Here is an 18,647-nt window from a genome sequence, read left to right as displayed (position 1 = left end):
ATAACCTACATGCGGCCTGCAAGAGGACCTCCGCTTACACACCGCACGGTCATAGATATATTACGTATAATGGCTAAAATATACGCGCATATTCATGCGAAGACAAAACTTGCCAATGGTTATTAATTCCTATAGCAAATGCATGCAATATATAATAATTTAGTTCACATTTGAAATAATTAAACTTTACGGTCTACTTTAGGTGGTGAAGGTGATAAATTCTCATCCAATGCAAGACCTGAAATGTGTTATCTTTCAGGGTTTCTTGTCCTATTATATCTCCTTTGAATTTTTTTTGCGAGGCACCCTCTATTAGTATTCCCGTTCAATGGTCATTACTCCGTAATTCGAAATAGATAGATGAATAAACAAGCGAAGGGTACCACCCTGCTCATTAGGGGGCCTCCGTGGATTTCTTTTGTTTTGCCGTCACTCAGAGTCGCGGGAACGGGGGAAAGGGATGAGTATAATGTTGATGAAAGGATGAGAGAGTGAAAAGAGCAAAACTTTTGGGCCTTTCGTCGACGGAGGCGGAAATAAGAGGGGGCGCTTTACCCCAATTTCAACCCCTTTTGTGAAGTCGACCTGCAATGAGGGAACTTGGTGAACGCTCTCCAACCTCGGGGCCGGGGATAAGTCGGTTACATGGCAGGTGTGACGCAAACGTGCGCGTGAGGTTAGGAAAAGGTTAAAGGCAGGTGATGCGGTTGGTCGGAAGAGGAGCGGGGTCATTGACAGACTGGCGAATCTATTCGCAATTTCAAACTGTTGCCCAATCGTATTGGTTGCCGTGCAAAAAAATTGTAACTTAATAGTTTTATGTGAAGGAGTAACACTTCCTCACTCGCAATACACCCGCTGATGAGATCGCCAGCCCAGATGCACCTCTCCTCTGACCCTCCATTTTTCTATGTAATATGTAGTTACATTCCATAATGTCTGCCATCGATTTACGCGGTGGAAAAAAGTAACAATCTCCTTCGCAACAGAAAAAAAATTGGTGATACTGATACGTATAGATTCAGACCTTGAAACTGAGGAATCGCTTAATACTAACACCTTTATTTTTGAGGCGAAGAAAAGAAGCGGGAGACAGAATCTCTGGCTTCCGGGCATGTAAAATGATTTCAGACTGTCCCTCAATAAAAACCATGAATAGATATTAATTTCAGCATCCTTTGAGCGAAATAAATAGCTTAATCAATGAAATTTATGGTCCTCCGATGCGTGCAAATTCATAGTAAGTACCAGTATAGGTTACTCCTGTACAATCCAAGCACGCCTGAAGCAAATTTCAGTGTACGTGCCTTTTCACTAGTAGGCATAAGAATTCCGAGGGGTTGTTTGCTGAACACGACGGTCAACTCACTCACCAGGTGGTGTCGAAATGCCGTGCACCCGTCAGGCAAAAACTTTTTTCCTCCTTTTGTGACTCCCTCTTCCCGCCAAACTCTCCTTTCATGCGGATCCTTGTGTAACTTTTCGGTTGCGAATCCAAAAATCATAGGTTGTGCTTTGCATCCGAGTACGAATCTCGTAGTAATAATCTTTAAGGGGTAGTTGGAGGAGGGGCGTAAATTGTACTCTCAAGTGTCAATTGAATTTAAGATCATTTTCAAAAGTGCCAATTCACTCGGAAGAATTTTTTTTAAATTACTTGTTAAAATTTTATCGCACACCATGTTTCTGTCAAATTATTGAAATGACGACAGAGAGAGTGTATTGTAAGTTAGCTTTAGGGAAGCATGGGCAAAGGTTAATATGAGCTTGTGCGTTGTCCTTGGGTCCAACTTCGAATACCAGCGGTGGTGGTCATTTTTCGCTGGGGAGGTTCATCGATCCCATAGGTGATGTTGGGAGGTGATTTATTTCATATTCTTCTTCCGTAGGATGGGACGTTAGACTGCTTGGTACTTGGCACACCTCCCTGGAGCAGACCAATGACACCACTTTTTTTTATTAGCCTTTACTTTCCTGAAGGCACGAATAACATTAACTGCCGTTCGCATACTCCAAATACAAAAACACCTATCAATAGGATACGGTAATAGAATCTCAGAATTTTATTTTTTCTCATTCCCGCGAGGAAAAATAGGCAGCCATGGTGTATATAGTTGACCTTTCCCATCAATCGAGTGAGAAAAATGATTGCAATATTTGTTGGAGAAAATGACTTTGAATGACACATTTTGGTACTTAGTTTTCTTACAAAGTGACGTTGGAAATGTGCATGTGCATGCAAATTATTTTGAAAAATTAAACATGGTTGTTAAATTATACATGTTTGTTCTTCTTCCTTTCACTGGGAAGGAGAATTTCAAATATGAATAAAATTACCTGAATCCGCGATGTTTACTCTTTGCCTGAAAAAATGACACATTGGTGAGTTGCGAAACGCAAACCCTTGAACTTTTCTAATTTACATTTATTTTCGCCATGTGTCGCAAGTCAGGGTCGTCATCAGCAACCTGTGCCCCCACTTTCGTAAGACCTGTGCTCACTATTGGCTGCAGAAAGCGGAATGGGAAAATAAGGGAGCATAAAAAGTTTTTTCCAACTAGTGGTGATCAATGGATCCCTCATATAAGAAATGTTATTTCCTAAAATCAACTTTGATCTCATAGTCTGTCTCCAAACTCCCCTCTGAAGTTGGAATCTATGACTTGGGAGTGTTTTCAAATAGAAATGCCGTCCAATGAATCACTGATGAGGGATTCGAACGCATGGCGTTGACTATGAATATATATGACAATAGTATTAATTTTTGTCGTGTTCCGATTTCTTTTTGAAAAAGAAAAGGTTCAAAAACATATTTTAAACTATTCTTAGCACACGTAAAATTGAACATGTAATAGAGGGAAGGGGAAAACTGTCGTTGCTTGCCTGATACTCTTTTCTCCAACCTTTTTGAGAGCAATGGCATCTACATCCAGTGGCAAATATTGGACATTCAATTTACACTAGATAGAATTGTAATTTTGTTCGGACCCCCACTAACGCTGGTAGGTTGACGCCCACTTAGCCCCCCCTTGTCCCTATCCTGGATATACCTCTGTCTACATCCCTGCCCTACGAGCCACCTCTTGAGAAGTCCAGGGGATGTGGGTATATATCAGATAGACTGTATTATGGTAAGACAGAGGTTTGGGAATAATGTGAAAAACTCGCGCAGCTTCCCTGCAGCGGATGTGGATTCAGTCTACAACTTAGTGTTCAACACTTAATGCAACGTAAGATTCAAAAGACTTATGAAAGTGAGAAAGGCGAGGAAATGGAATGTAGAGGCGCTGAATGGGACGAGGAGAGAATATCAGGAACTAGTTGACATCAGTACACGGGAGATTGGAAGTACACAAGTAGAGGAAGGGTGGGATAATATCAAAACGGGAATGGTCGAAGCGGCGGAGAAGTCAATTGGCTACGTTGACAGCAGAAGAATAAAGAAGCCTTGGGTTACGTAGGCAATGGTGAAAGAATTGGAGGAGAGGAGAAAGTGGAAGAACGTGGACTCAGAGCAGGGAAAAAGAATGTATAGGGAACTAAGTAATCGAATTTAAGTAAACCGGGACTAGCCACGGTGATATCTTTACGGGAGTCACCCGCGGTGGTTCGAAAGGGTTCGAATCCCGGTCAAGGCGAATGATTTTTTCCCTGTGGATTTCTCGCACAATTAAATAATCGATTACGACGTGAATCTAAGAGGTAAGGAAGGAGAGGAGACTAAGGAAGAAGGACGAGACAAGACTGGAGGCATTCGAGATGTGGGCATGGAGAAGAATTGAGAAGGTGAAGTGGACGGAGAGGAAGAGGAACGAAGGAGTGCTGGAGATGGTGGGTGAGGAGAGGCAGCTTTTAGATGAGATACGGTGGAGACAGAAGGTATGGATGGAGCGAGTACTTAGCGGGGATGGTATGTTGAAAACAGTGTTAGAGGGTAGAATGTTGGGTAAACGAGGGAGAGGAAGGAAAAGAATAGGATTTTTAGATAGGATGAAAGGGGGTAGACCTTATTCTGAATTGAAGAGGGAGGTGCTTGAAGAAAGGGGATTATCCCAGAATGATTATTAAGTGCTTCATGAAAACCTACCTATATGGTAGAATACTAAAATACTAATAATTACTAGAAAATTATACGCGCGCATTCATGGAAGTGGTGCTAGCTCCCACCTAGCGTGCAACACTCCGTGCAACTCGACAGCATAGCACAAATTCGGTCAAATAGAAACCAAAACCTACCAACGATTCGTAATCCGAGTGGTGAATCCATGCAAAGTTTAGGCTATCGGAAAAGATAAACTTCTGCATCTACATATTACGCTTCAAGCCACCTACAGAGGTTTTTGGCAGGGGGTGAACCATTACCAACATCCACCATGCTCAACACCATCCATGGGGATTAAAGTTTACTTCCATCCTCCCCACCCCGTGGACACTGCTTCAAATCCCGGCGGTGGCGGAAAATTTTCAGGCGCTTCCAGCTTGAATGCTTCGTGGAGAGTACTTCAAGTACAGTAGTACACAGCAGTACACAGCACATCAGTCTATAATACAGTACATGACTACTGACAGAACTACAACAAGGTACTTCAAGTTTGATGGGAAGTTACATCGTGATCCTCTTGACACCTTTCCCTGATAGTGTGCTAATGCCGACGCCAGGTGTCTCTCCTACCTTCCTTCTAAGACTACATTTTCCTCACTCATGTCGCAAATGACCTCAACTGTCGGTCGCCTCGTCCAAATACCATACTATACCATACATATCACTCATTTCAAAGTTACGTATTCAACTAGAAATTTTGAAACGAATGTACGGTCGATTGAAAAAATACCTCCTATGCGGTAAATTTATGCTTTCAGGGACATTCCAGGATTCGCTTCAGGTTCGAAGGTATACTTTTACTCATATGGGGGTATTCATGGGCACTCACTTACAAGTTTAAGTAATAACTACTAATACTTATTGGAGTAAAATTGTATTCCTCTAGTAAAATCCACTGAACTCTCTGTGACACGATTCTCAGGGCAAATATAAGTCTAAAGCAGTTCTTAATACGTACCAAGAAACTGTTCTCCAAACTCACCCTAGCCAACATACATTGGAAAGGTGCTCGCAGGAAATTATTTGTACTGACATACTTTCAGGCTGAACCTGGCAATAGAGCTCCGCTTTCAAGCCACTCGTTAGAGGTATTCGAATAATAGTGAATACAGCTACTGCGCGTGGAATAATCGTCACTCCTTCCTACAGCATCTTTGCTTTTTCACGCATTAAAAAGAAATTTCCGCCGAGTTCCAGGAGTAAATTTTGCGGTCTCCCTTCCTTGCGTCACACGAGCAGCATTCAGCTGTGGGCGATGACTCACCGACGCGCATTTGGAATACGATTTGTTGGGGGAAACCCCGCCCATCAACCCGCGGAGAGCTCCAATCTGGAGGAGCGTTTCATAGACATCCCGCTTTCTTATATCATGCCAAGTATTTTACGGAGCTGGGGAATAAACACCATCTTGAGGGATTGCCCGCTTTTCTAGGGATGCATAATGGGCTAATCCGATAGTAACGGCTACTAGTCAGGAATTTCAAGGTGGTCGTTATAACATTAAGTTAGGAGTAACAACTGGATTACTTATCTCTCTTAAACTTAATTTTAAATACTTCTGGCGTGCAGATTTAGTACCAGACCTCGCTCTTTTTCCTTTGTTAACATGAGATATATGTTATGATAGTGCTAACAAAAATTATTTTTCGTGAAATGAAAAGACCATTCATTAGTCAGCGTACGTTTGTGCATTTGCTGCTCTGAAAAAGTATCTAAAAGTGAGCTTATGGGAACCTATGGCGTATACGCATTTTTTTCGCAGATTAATATTCACAATTTTTTTACTGGCATATTCAGTATTCGCGGACGCTCATACCTCCCCCATGGTGTTAATGGATTGAACACGGAATAAATATTCTCATGGAATTGTAAATAAATATTCTCATGGGGAAGCCTCGAGGACTAATGTCTATTGCCTAAGTGGTTAGGGTGCTTGGTACGAAATCGAGAGATATTAATTCTAGACCATGTTAATGCTAATGTTTTTTCTTAATACCGGGGAAATGTTTAATGCAAGAATTAGATTTGCCATGGAAAATTTTGAAATAGTATTTAATTATGATGAAAATAATATTTCTCCAAGTATTTTTCTGTGAGGATTGTGCTTATCATTTTATGGGAGCTACAGCGCAGGCTTTAACAAAGATTCTCTCCTGGCCTCGCACTTCTGAAATGGCCCTCAGGGTACAGCTTGGGACCCCTTAAACCCTCGAGAAGAAGTCGCTTAGAGGATCTATGGGTCCAGCCCATCCAAATCCGGCAACAGTTTTCCCTCCGCGGCAGGGGGGACCCAGCGAAAGAAATGAAAAAAAACGTTGCAGAATTATGTGAGGATGGGAACTAACTCCCCAGGTGCACAAGTGTGGAGTCAAAGGGGATGAGAGAGAGAGGCTTTACGCGGTTAGCGCTTCGCTTTACGCGAAATAACACCACACTACGCTACCCCACCCCGCGACGCGAAAAATTCGAGGAGGGTGGGGAGTAGTGTGGAGGGAAAAAAATTTCTGCGGGAAGTGAGGGGAGCGGAAGAGATGACGGAGGAAGGAAAACGCAGGGGCGGGAGGGGAGGGAGAGGAGTGGGAGGATAAACCCGATGACGTGAGGTCGGGCCGATGCAAGAGAGAAGGAGTGGAAAGGGAACACGGGAGGGGAAGTTTTTAGGTATAGGAGAAAGAGAGAGGGGGTAAATTTACCGGGAAACTGGACGGAGGGGGGGAAGGTAGAGGTAGGGGGGGTCTGAGGACGTCGCGCGGGAGGGGAAGTTAGTTATGTGGAAGAGGAAGTAAGTTTCTTACCTCCCCGTGTGAAAGAAACGGGAGGTGGGGAGTGGAGGGGGGGATCGTAGGAGCGCCTATCGTGAAGGCAAGTTGGGGTGTGAGGCGTCTTTCTACAAAGCCCCTCTTCGCTTTGCGTACTCTTACGTCGCTTGGTGTTCTTACTTGGTTAAGTGGGCTAATAAGAGGAAAAGGAAGCACCTGTTCGAGAAAAAATGCCAACTGGGGAAGGAGAGTACCTGAATGAGGGGAAAATAAGTTACGTGACAGTGGGTGGGAAGTACAATAGACCTTTGATTACACGAAATAATTGGGGAGGTGGACTATGAATCAGCATCTGACTGCGTAAGGTGTGTGTCAGGTGGTGAATGTGTATACCCAATCACTATTCTCTGTATTACGTGGTTGTTTAAATTTAGTGATGATGGACCGGATTTTTGGATACCCTATTATATAGAATAAATAAATTAATAAATTCACAGCTTCAGAAAAAGCGAGAATATTACACATTTTTGTATCCACGTGTATGATTTATTTTCATCGATATAAGAGGTGCATGAAGACAGTAGTATGTAGCCATTCCCAATTCACATATATTTACACTCGTTATTTCAATCGATTCTCATTGCATAGATTTGTGCAGCCCTCTGCAATTGCGTAATATTTGCCGGGATGCCTGCTTGATGTTCGCCGAATCTTTCTGATGACCGATATTCGGATACCCGACCCACGACTTGTGGTGTCGTGGGTGGCCAGCAGGTATGAAGTCTGATGGAGACGGCGATGGAGAGGAGGAGGAGGTGGGGATACGGCCTCGTAAATGTGTGGACGAAGGCAGTTGCGGAGGTAGGTGTGTGTGGAAGGCTGAGGTAGGATGGGAGGAAGGAAGAAAACTTGTGCTTGAGGGGAGCGTAGGATATCTCGAGGGACGGCAGGGGAAACAAGAGGGGGAGGCGAGAGTTTCCCCTTCGGATGTGTAGGGGAAGGACCTTTCAGGGAAGGGGTGGGAGGGGAAGCGGAGGGGGGTGACGGGATGGATAGGGGTTTGGCTGTCTGCCCCTCCAAACCAGTGTGAGAGAGCCGTGGTTGAAGAGGTCCGTGCGGTTACGACGGCACGCTGGTATGAGGGAAGCGGGAAGATAGGGGAGGAAATAGCGGAGGGAGATTAGCAGGGAAGGTGGTGGAAGAGGACTTGATTTTTTTTTCTGAAAATATTATTTATTATAAACTTTTTTCTCTCCCTTTCTACCTCCTTGCGGGCAGTCTGAGGCGAGGAAGGGGTGAAATAATCGTGAGGGGAAAGGGAGGTGTGTATGGGGTAAGATTTACCCCCTCTTTATTTTCTACCACCCCTCCACGTCACCACCCTCCCCTCCCCTGCGCCAATACTCTCCCATCCTCCCTCTTTTACCAAGCTCTCTCACGAATGTAGTTTCTGTGCAAGTGGTCGGCCGCTCGTTTTCTTCCCTCGGACACCGATCGCGATCCGTCAGTTGGTGGCTCTCCGCTGCCGGGTGAGGTCGTTCTGGCGAGTTCTGGTGTACACGCTCTTTCGGCGCCGTAAAACCCGCAGCCAGCGAGAAACCGGGACAGTTCTCTCGCGAGGGAAGAGGCAAGCACACATAGCTACTGCTGCATATAGCATTTCGAGCATTCTGGTTCGTTCCTGGGAAAGAAAGTGTTTTTTACCATCCAACGTGTTTGGTTTGGGATTTTTCTTGGAAAACGTGTGAGCGTGCCTAGTGGTTGGGTCGGTGAGATTTTCTTTTTGGTAGTAGTAGTACTCCCTGGACTCTTGAGAGGAGAATAGTAAGGTTAGCAGTGAAAGGGTTTACTTCATTGCTGAGAGAGAGGACAGTTATCCCACTGGAGTTGGCTTCACGTGTAAAAGATATCAGGTTATAGAAGTTCTTCGGCATTCCGTACTTCGAGGTGAATGAAAGTCGTGTTATATCATCCGAGGGAATCTTAAGGTGTGAGTTTTTGAGGGAAGAATAAGGAATTTCCAGGTGAATCTTCTGCCCTTTCATCTGTTACCGGCGTCGGCATCGAGGGATTACTATTATCTGAATTAAGGTGAGTTTCTTATTTAATTATATTTTGCATTCAACACGTTCACACCTGTGTGAAGAACTAGCCATCCCTTGGGAAAAACACCTCAGCTCATGCTTGGGATGGGTTTTCTTCAGTTTTTGGCGGGAATATTGCAACCGTGTCCATAGACGCCGCTTGAACGTATTATTTCCTCTCCATTTCTGGTTCGGCGACCTGTTCGCCGGCTGCTTGTTGCTCCCTTTCCTTCTGCATTGTGGGTATGACGGCCAGGTATACGTTGGTTTGCTGGGTGTGGGTATCGATGCTGTTACCATATCTGTAACGCTTCCGTATAGTCACTAATGAATCTAAATCTTTCGTCATATTTGGTTTGACTCCATGATTAAACGCCGAGGATTATCCCATAACTTACTCATATCCTCCTGACGGCACTGTGTGAGATTCATGGTACATTTTTGTGAGTGACTAACCGTTGCTCAGATGCCGGCAGTCGCCGTCCATTGAATATTGCTGCTTCATCTTGAATTTTGATGAGATATTTTGTCTCTAATTCGACGGAAAACTCTTCGTAGCTCAAATATAGTTTGTAATTAACGCCACAACCTCTCAAATATCGCAGTTAAGGGTAAAAATCATACGTATTCTTTATTGACCACGGAACGCGTGGTGGCAGCGTATTTCGTTCGTCATTTGTTGCGCGGAAATTCAAAATGAAGTTTGTTCCTCCGCAACTCTTGAAATATTCGTCCCCATTCGTAGGAGTTGAGGAATTCCTGTCTGCGTAGGTTTTTGATGAGTATTGACTCAAGTAAGAATTAAGGTATCAGACCATAAATACGCCTTTTAGTTTATTGATTAACGTATCGAGAAATATGACTATGATAAGCATCCCCTAAAGATGCCACCATTTCACATTTTATATGGATAATATATTGAGGAAAATATTCATTTGGCCAAGTCAATATTATGGTGGCTTATGGCGATAGAATAATTGCAGAAATAAAGATTGTTTTTATAAGTTTAAAGTTTTTATGCATATGTTTGTTATTTTTTCCAAGAAGATGAGTTGGGACTGGTATGCTACGCTTAAATTGGTTATTGGCCTTGAGAAGTCTTAAAATATTACATGCGTTCTTAGTCTCCTTCAAGGACGAATTATTCTTTTGTGTCTTTGGTATGTCACGAGATTCCGTCTTTATGGGGTAGCATATAATATCAATGTTCGTACGCAGGTTTCCGCGGTGATTACTTGAGTTCAGCATTCTTTCGGGACCCGAAAGAATGCTGAACTCATATAATATCAATATTCAAATATTAAGCGAATTACCAATTGAGATACTCGTCGTCTTAAGAGCTATGTGCATTATCTATTTGGAGTGATGTAAAGGGAAACTGTATGTTGAAATCGTAAATGGCTGTACTTTATTCCGTTACCACTCAATGCTTATAGGCACCCGGAACTCATGATACCCCGTTTAACTGGTTTTTGTCTGTTGTTATGGAATTTTCATATCATGCTGTTATTGTTTTCTTGTCGGATTGTACGAAATGTCATGCTGCCCTCGATACTTCGACTGTTTGTCCTATCAAGTCCAAAGTTGTCCACTTCTCTGCCTCTTGTCTTTAAGTTGATACTTATTTTAATGCAAACAGTATACCGCCTATTTCACATGGCTTGCTTTATCTGTTCGGAATAGATAAGTTTCCATGTTTTTACGATTACTACCATATTCTTTAAAAATAACAGTATAGTTATCTTTTTAAGTCTCTGTATTATTGTGTGGGCAATAGCCGTAATATTTATCTCCACCGTTCCTTGCCGCTACGACGAATTTAATATACAACCTGTATCGGGTATGCTGTGAGATTACGACTCCACGGCATTGCTTTATCCCGTAGTTGAAAAAACTGATTTAATATCATTGTGAAGTATGTCTTGAATACTTCCTGTAATATTTATCTCAACCTACCCCCAAATCTCACGCGTGTGATATTTGAAATTTTTCGTTTCTAAATTTGCAGACATCAGCTGTAGTACACCCCTGAAATTTGCTTCTCTGTTTTCTCTATTTTGGGAATGTCGTTGAGCTATTACGCATACACTCCTGATAAATATGTGCTTACTTACGAAAGAGAATGAAATAATTTTACTTCTGTAACTTCATTGCAGTGTTTAGGATTCCGTTTCCATCACTCGTATGAGACACCAATGGATAGCCTTCTACGATGATCATTTCCGATATTTTTTTCATGTGTCTTCTTCGGTGATCGGGGATAGAGTTTGCTTTGCTGTTGAGGATGTACTGTGCAATTCTTAAGAACTTGACGTGAAAGATTTAACCCTGAAGGTACCTATTTGGGAATTAGCTATAATGGAGACAAGACACGAAAATGCAACTTGGGGGAAAGATTTTTTTTAACGATTCATGGTTACAAGACTCAAAGTCAACGTGTATGTAATATTTGTTTGGAATAAAATCTTTGGCGGCCTAGGTTGTCCTACGTTATGTGATTCATTGAAATCATTGGTATAGTTTTAGTCGTTGAAATCAATATCTGTCTCAAGGCCTGTTTTCACGGTACATTAACACGCACCGGTTAATGTCTACATGTATGAACGCGAGAATGAACGCCAAAATGCACCGTGTAACCACCCAACTTGTGCGAATGCATGCACGGAAAATAGAACCAGTTCTAATTTGGTGCATGCATTCGTACATGTCCCGTTCCGGTCCACAAAAAGCATTCACGCAAACGTACATCAACTCGTACGTGTTAATGTATCGTGTAAACAGGCCTTAAGGCTTCAACAGGTTTTTTCCAACTACCGATCGTCCGTCTGATTGACAGCTGTTGTTTTTCATTTGGTTGTCGGTGGTCACTCGATTGCCAACCCTTGCTAGCGACGAAGGAATCATATCCGTATTTATATAGATTGTAATGGATGCAGTTATTATGTCTGCTTGATATTGGTATTCGTAAACAATGGCAGAGTACGATTTTTTCAATGCCAATACATACTTAATTGTAGCCCTTAATTTTTAGCAAAGTTATTATGATAATTTCATCATTATAAGTTATCAATCCGAAGATTGGCACAGCCCAGTCCTTTGTCGTGTCAGCTTACCTTTTAATATTTGCTTTTTCAATCTCTTTATTTTTGACTTTTATCTGAATATATTTGTGAACTTTTATGTTAAACTTCTTGCGTATATTTTTTCACCTTTTTCTTTGATTGTTATAGAGATGGAATAAGTTACGTCACGTAATATGGGGAGATCCTGTTCGGATGCGTACCCTCCCTTTTCAATTGCTTACACCATTATTTACCATCAGCGGCTATATTATCTTTTTTGACTATCGATCATTATCGTTTGATGCTGACTGTCACCAGGGGGACCGATGAAATTTAACAGTCGATGGCTATTATTGCCCCGAGAACAAACCAGCTTGCCCCCAAATCTCCCGCGTGAAGAACCCTGGAGAGTGGCCGGAGAAATTTCCTTTCCCCAGTCTATTTTCTCTCCGCGGGCGAGGAAGGGTCTCCCTCGGTCCCTCTCTCTGCAAACAACGGCTTTCTCCTCGCCTTTGGATTCTTATCGGCGAAGGCCAGCGCCCGTGACGGTTCCGCGGATCTTAGCGTCCCGCGTTCGTGCCCCCATCTACTGCCCGCTCATGGCTGCGTAACGCCTTGCCAGCCATGTCGATGGCGTATGGCAGGGGGGCTATTATACGAGCATCTGAAGCGAACTCGAGCACTTAGTCATCTCAGTAAACCACATCGTATTTCTAAACAAAGGAATAGGTCATAGGTATTTTAGTATCTAGAAAAATATCATAGTCACATAATTAACCCCTTGAGCTAAAATGAACTTCCGATGCCAAATCGTTAAAATGTCAATGACGAGTGTGGCTCAGTAATAATAATTTTAACACCATTTAGGGTAACAATATTAATATTTTGAAAGTATTGCAATGTTAAAAAAATCCATTGTGTACAAAAAGAACTCAAATTTCACGAAATATTATGCATAGGAAGTAATAGAATAATTTTATACGAGTAGCGATATCGCTATCTAGCTGTGTTCTCGATGTTCTTATGGTAAGAGGGCTCGTTGGTGAACTATATGAAATAATAATCACTTTTTATTTCACTGTTCTACGTTGATTACAAAATACAAAATATAATTTTATCACCTGCCATTCCATTTTAAAAGAACCACAGAATAAATATATAGGGGATAGGAGCACGATATTTAGGAAATAAATAGAAGTGAAAGGTGTTAATGCCGTGCTACGTTCTTCATCCTTTTTTGGGACTAAATATTCTCAAACACATAGATATGTGCATCTGAAGCGAGCTCCAAACACGTATTCGACATCCATTTAAACCACACCGTAGTAATAAAAAAAAAGAATACGACAAGTGAATTAGACATTGGTCAGTTGCACAAATGATTGTCGCTACATATTTTATTATCTAGAATAATATAACTTCCTCATGAATGGGTTTTTCCACGGTGAAAAGGAACACTACGAATTTTCGAAAAAAAAAAACATTGGTGTTCTCATGAAAAAGCGAAGCTGGCACCGCATTTCTACCACTCTCTCCAACCGGATGGTTGGTTTGCATGGGTGAGGGTAAATAACACCCCAGACTTATGCACAGGCGTGTGATATCACTCGTAGTTGGGGAGCCAGTCCACCTCTTACTTCGAGGATTTTATTTTAGGGGCGTCTGAAGGGATTTCCATGTATTAACGTTATTTATTTGTACTTGTATTGCCATGTTTGCCATGGTGAGTCGGGATTTACATTTTTTTGGGGACTTCGGAAGATTGTGGAATTCGCAGACATCCCTTGCGTTTCCGTATGTATTTGCTAGTGATGAGTCGCTTCAATTTTTTTTCAATTCCAAAACTGATTCTTTCACATCGATCCCGATTCTCGATTTCATTTCCATAGATTCTTATCAATGCTAGCATGTGGGATATTGATTTGCCAGTAGCATAGCCGTCGTTAACGTTTAGGGATTAAATGGAATTAAGTGACCAAGACAATTTAAGTGGCCCAAAAAGTATGTTTATTAAAAATAGCGAAACACTTTAACAGCTTCAGACATGTATTTATTAACCTAATAATTTACAGTACACAATGGCTGAGGTGTGTAGCGGCCCTTATGCCCCAAGCTTATACTCTATTTTCAAAATACGCATTTATCTTCCTGGAATCGAATTTAGGCGATCGACGCTAGAATTTGAAAACGACTCATCCCTAGTATTTACTCCCGAGGGCCAGAATAGTTTTCTGCGGCTGCTGCTTTTTCGCAGAACGGGAAGAAGGGCACAGTCAATCAGAGTCTGTTCCGTTGCGACCAATGCCACCGCCGCTTTATTAGTGACGCTCCGCGGAAGACCTACATTTTCAGCTGGGACCTGTGTCCCCTTATGCTGCCCGCCCCACTTTCCGCGCATGTGCTTCCCCAGACCGGTATATGCAATATGGAATGAGTGTGATTCTGTGGCGGCGCGAAGTTATGTTCCCCCCATTGACCACCCCCCTTCCTCACCTTACAACCATTTGGAGCCTCTCGGGGGACGCGAAAAACGTAATTTCGGGGTTTTTCGGATTCGGCAGTCGTGATGTGTACCGTTACGCAAGGTCTGCTTGCTGAGAGTAAATTTGGACTAGGTTGAAAATCGGCTTCTGCGCATGCGACCGAGATTGGAGATCGCGTGATGGGTCTGATTGGCTTTTTCTGACGGTGGTGTTTGCACTTGTGTTGTGTATTTCCATTGGAAATTTTGTTTCCACAAAATTTTATTTGCGTAGACCATTTAATAACTGCTATGCAGGAGAAGTTACATGGCATCGGAAATGTTATACGGTCTTTATTGAAGACTTGAATGGCAAAATCTGACTTACGTAATAGGTTTTATGGTAAGCAATGAAGAAAATGCTTCTCTCCATGTTGTTTTATTTAATTGATTATTATATTATTTTCATTAAATATATGAATCACTCAAAAAGATGGATAAGTATAAGAATTATAAAAGAATCTGTCGCCAAGCATTTCATTTGCACAGTAGTTTTTCCATGTCCCATACTGATGCCAAACTTGAGGGTTCCAATGTTGACCTCTAGATTTTGGTTTCTGTGCACCACCTGGAACAACCTTTGCATGCGTGTACTTTGCGGCTATTTGTGTCATAAGGTTTGCGCCGTTAGAGAAGATCCCCATCTCACGGAATAGTATGTTGTTCGCTGTTATTGTGCCGATCTGGTCCACCTCTTCTATAGCGGTATTTAATGAGCAAAGTGCGTGCATGAGGAACGACAGCTGAAGATGGAGGTTGAGTTGCCGAAATTTTAGTATTGTGCATTAATGATACTAAAATTTACCGAACGGTCGTTATCAAGTTCTCATCAACGTTTAGACTTGTAATTTTCATATGGTTGCATATTTTTCTATTATGACAGAACTCACGATAGGAAGTTCTGTTGGTGTAGGATATATTTTTAACTATTTTCTTGCAAATGTGGACAATTTTTTTTAACGAGTATCGTAGAAGTTAGCCCCCTCGAAAAATAATTTGTAAATTTTTCTTTCAAAGTGAACGCCACAGATAATTCGAAGAACCCCGTGAAGATTCGAAGCATTCATTACGCTATTCAAGGCTGCGTTTATGGCGATTTATTGCTCATGGTGACTAGAAGGTAGATAGACAACTGGAAGGTATAAAGAAAACGGAAAGTAACTCTGCGGATGAGAGCGTAACGTAATTATCGGGATTACGAAAACATAAACAGAAAAAAACCTCTCTGCGACGCTATCCAAACATTCAAGCTGAGTGGACTAGCCACGTCTACCAATCCTCATCTTTCGCACCAATCAACTCCTCTCCAGAATCAGGCTTCGTCACTCGTTCTTTTTTTTTGTTCAGAGCTTGTTCTGTTTGCGTGCTTGGATCTCAGTAGGTGAGGGCCGTCATCGAAAATGTTGGTGGGTGTGTTCCCCGTTCAGTCCGCTTCTTGTTATTTTTTTGCCTTTCATCTCACTATGTCCGAGGAATAATAGCACCTATGCTGTGTGCGGCATCCGTGTGTGTTTCATTTTGCTGCCAAAGGGTCGAACCATTGCGTCTCCATTATTCATTTCCTTTGGACTTACTGAAAGTTTGCTCTTGAATCAATGTTAAGTATTTTTTACGAATTCCTCCGCAGGTATATTACCAGCGTTAGGACGTTTTTCAGCTATCTGTGTATGAAAATCAACCCGCATAATGAGCCCAGTATTCCTGACAAAGGAGAGGCTTCCATAATTGAATTTCTTTCCATTTATTTCCTGGATATAGACAGTTACTTATACCAAAACTATAAAGTATCTGAATATCTGTATATAGTTGGTATAAGTAACTGTCTATATCCAGGAAATAATGGAATACCACATAGTTAACCAAGAGTTAGTGAATTTTCTTTCCATTTACCTTATACGTGTTCTGCCTCAGTTTTTTTCGGTATGGAAAAAATTCCATTGTAATTCTGACTAACATTTTAGCGCTATCTTTGTTGTGACTTAAATGAGAGATACATCTTTATTTGCTGGGCAAAAAATCTGATTAATATTTTGGGAGTTTTTTCTGACTTGAAAGTAATGAATTGATTCTGGGAGGTAATATTGCTATGATTTAATTTCGTGACTTTTAATTATGCTGATATTCGTTTTTTATGCGATGATAGTTCCCTTTCCGATGAGGTGGATGTTTTTTTGTGCATTTTTGCGATGGATCGCTAACACATTTGCTTGTATGTGCGTCATTCTCTTTGTGCATACCATTGAGCCTGTTACTTTCAATTCATTCATGAATTTTTATTAATTAGCTATGATTTCGTGCTCTTGGAGAAAAGACTTTTTGTTATTTGTTAATACTTGTATGCCTTATAGTTTATGTTCATTATTTTTTTAGTAATACCTTTTTATGTTTCTGAAATTTTTAGGGTTTTAGCAAGAATTAAGAATTCTCGATTAAATAGAGATAATCAGTTCCTAGATTAATTATTTATTATCTCTTTCGGCTATCCCATATCTTTGGCGTAATTTTGGAGGGCTGTAATAAACACTCGGTCTCAATTGGAGATTGAACAATGTTTAGCCTCGTATCAGCGCTGGTACTCGTATTGGTTGAAATTTTAAGGCTTTGATACCCGTTTTACAACTTTGAATATTATTGTACGGCACGAGTTGTATTCATTCGGTGTTTCAGTAACCTCTTGAAACGTTGCTGATTTTTCGGTACTTGAGTAAGTACTATAGAAACTTGACAGATGGTCCATGAAACGGAAGGAAGGTATATCATTATTTCGCGTAGGTACTCAAACGAATTAATACCAAATCAAGGTCCCACATCACTTTTTTCACTACCAAACACGTCATCAGTGATCATGGATGAGAACTATGAACGGCAGCTTGTTTTCCCACGCTATAGCTTGTTAATGCAATTGTCTTGACTACTTGCGCGGCAAGCACTCGCATGCTCGATATGATCCGGACATGGCTATTACGTTTGAGCTATTTGTCATCGGGCTTCCCTTAGGTTGAGCTACCCTGCGTTACGAAACGTCTTTACCTAGTTTAATCGTAATTGTAGCTGTAGGGGACGTGAAACGATGGCAACACAATTCCATGGTTAATTGAATTGTTATCCTCCGTTTCAGTTGTTTATGTACCACCTGTATTCATCATGTGTCTTTAAGATTTGTAGTAGTAATTATATTTTATGGAACTGTAAATAACGACTGCATATCATTGAATCCAAATGCATTTCCTTACATAATCACTCGAAGGGGAAAGGAGTAAAACATTCTATGCCGTTATTGGTCTTTATTTTTATTCGAATAATTTGACGCCTTCATATTTACCTTATATCCTCATGTTAAATTGTGAAGATATTACAATAGTAACGTTAAAGTTTTGTCGTCTTTTTACAGTAGAATATCAATTCACTACACTACTACATGCTTCGTAAATGGCTACTCGCAGACCTGGTCTGTGATTTTTTTCTTCACGAAGAGTACGAAGTATTCTATTGATTTTGTTTTGTGATATCACTTCGAATTATATAGTAGTAATATTTTTTTACTTTTTTTTTCAAACATTGGTTGCTCTCTTTCTGACTACTTCAATGCTTTTTTCGATATTTTGGCTTTGAGTTGCAGAAAATTGTGGATTCTTCATGATCCTCCATTTTTATAGTCATAGATATACATAATATTGGATTCAGTGATCGTGACTTAGCTGTGGTGACGTTTCTCTATGCCTAAGAAATTCCGTCGATCAGATGTTCTGTTAATATCGGGGTACAATTCTTGGAAAAGCTCTCCATCTCTGAAATAAGCGCAATCTGGCTTGTGTCCATTCCAGAATTTCCTCAGAATCAGATTGGATAAGGCTCCCGTTCGTCCTGGAATCTTCCGCCGCGTAAGCTCCATCGCTTTGAATGAACTTTGGATTTGGTTCTTTGATATCCATTTGGATATGTGTGTGACTTATTGCCCATTCCTATTACTTCTATTTTAAAAATTTCGAATGCAATGATACCTTGTCATTCAGTTTGAGATTTTTGTCTTCCTCAAGCAAGCAGGTGGTGATATTTCCTCTTCGTTTCGCTAGGATTACTGCATTTTGGTCCATCTCAGTTACAACATTAATCTCAATT

At 41.3% G+C, this 18,647-nt stretch overlaps 1 long non-coding RNA gene across 1 annotated transcript in view; it reads left to right on the top strand.

The window, feature by feature from the left end:
• Positions 1-8,172: 8,172 nt before the first annotated feature.
• Positions 8,173-18,647, top strand: part of LOC124158866 — a 43,201-nt gene continuing 32,726 nt past the window's right edge. The window contains exon 1 of the long non-coding RNA XR_006864880.1: positions 8,173-8,952. This is a non-coding gene — a long non-coding RNA (uncharacterized LOC124158866). The remainder of the gene's footprint in view (positions 8,953-18,647) is intronic.

This window comes from Ischnura elegans, chromosome 1 (genome assembly GCF_921293095.1).
Source record: "Ischnura elegans chromosome 1, ioIscEleg1.1, whole genome shotgun sequence".
In the NCBI taxonomy this organism is placed as follows: Eukaryota; Metazoa; Arthropoda; class Insecta; order Odonata; family Coenagrionidae; genus Ischnura; species Ischnura elegans.
The sequence above is the reverse complement of the archived record's forward strand: the minus strand, read 5'-3'. Positions and strand labels throughout refer to the sequence as shown.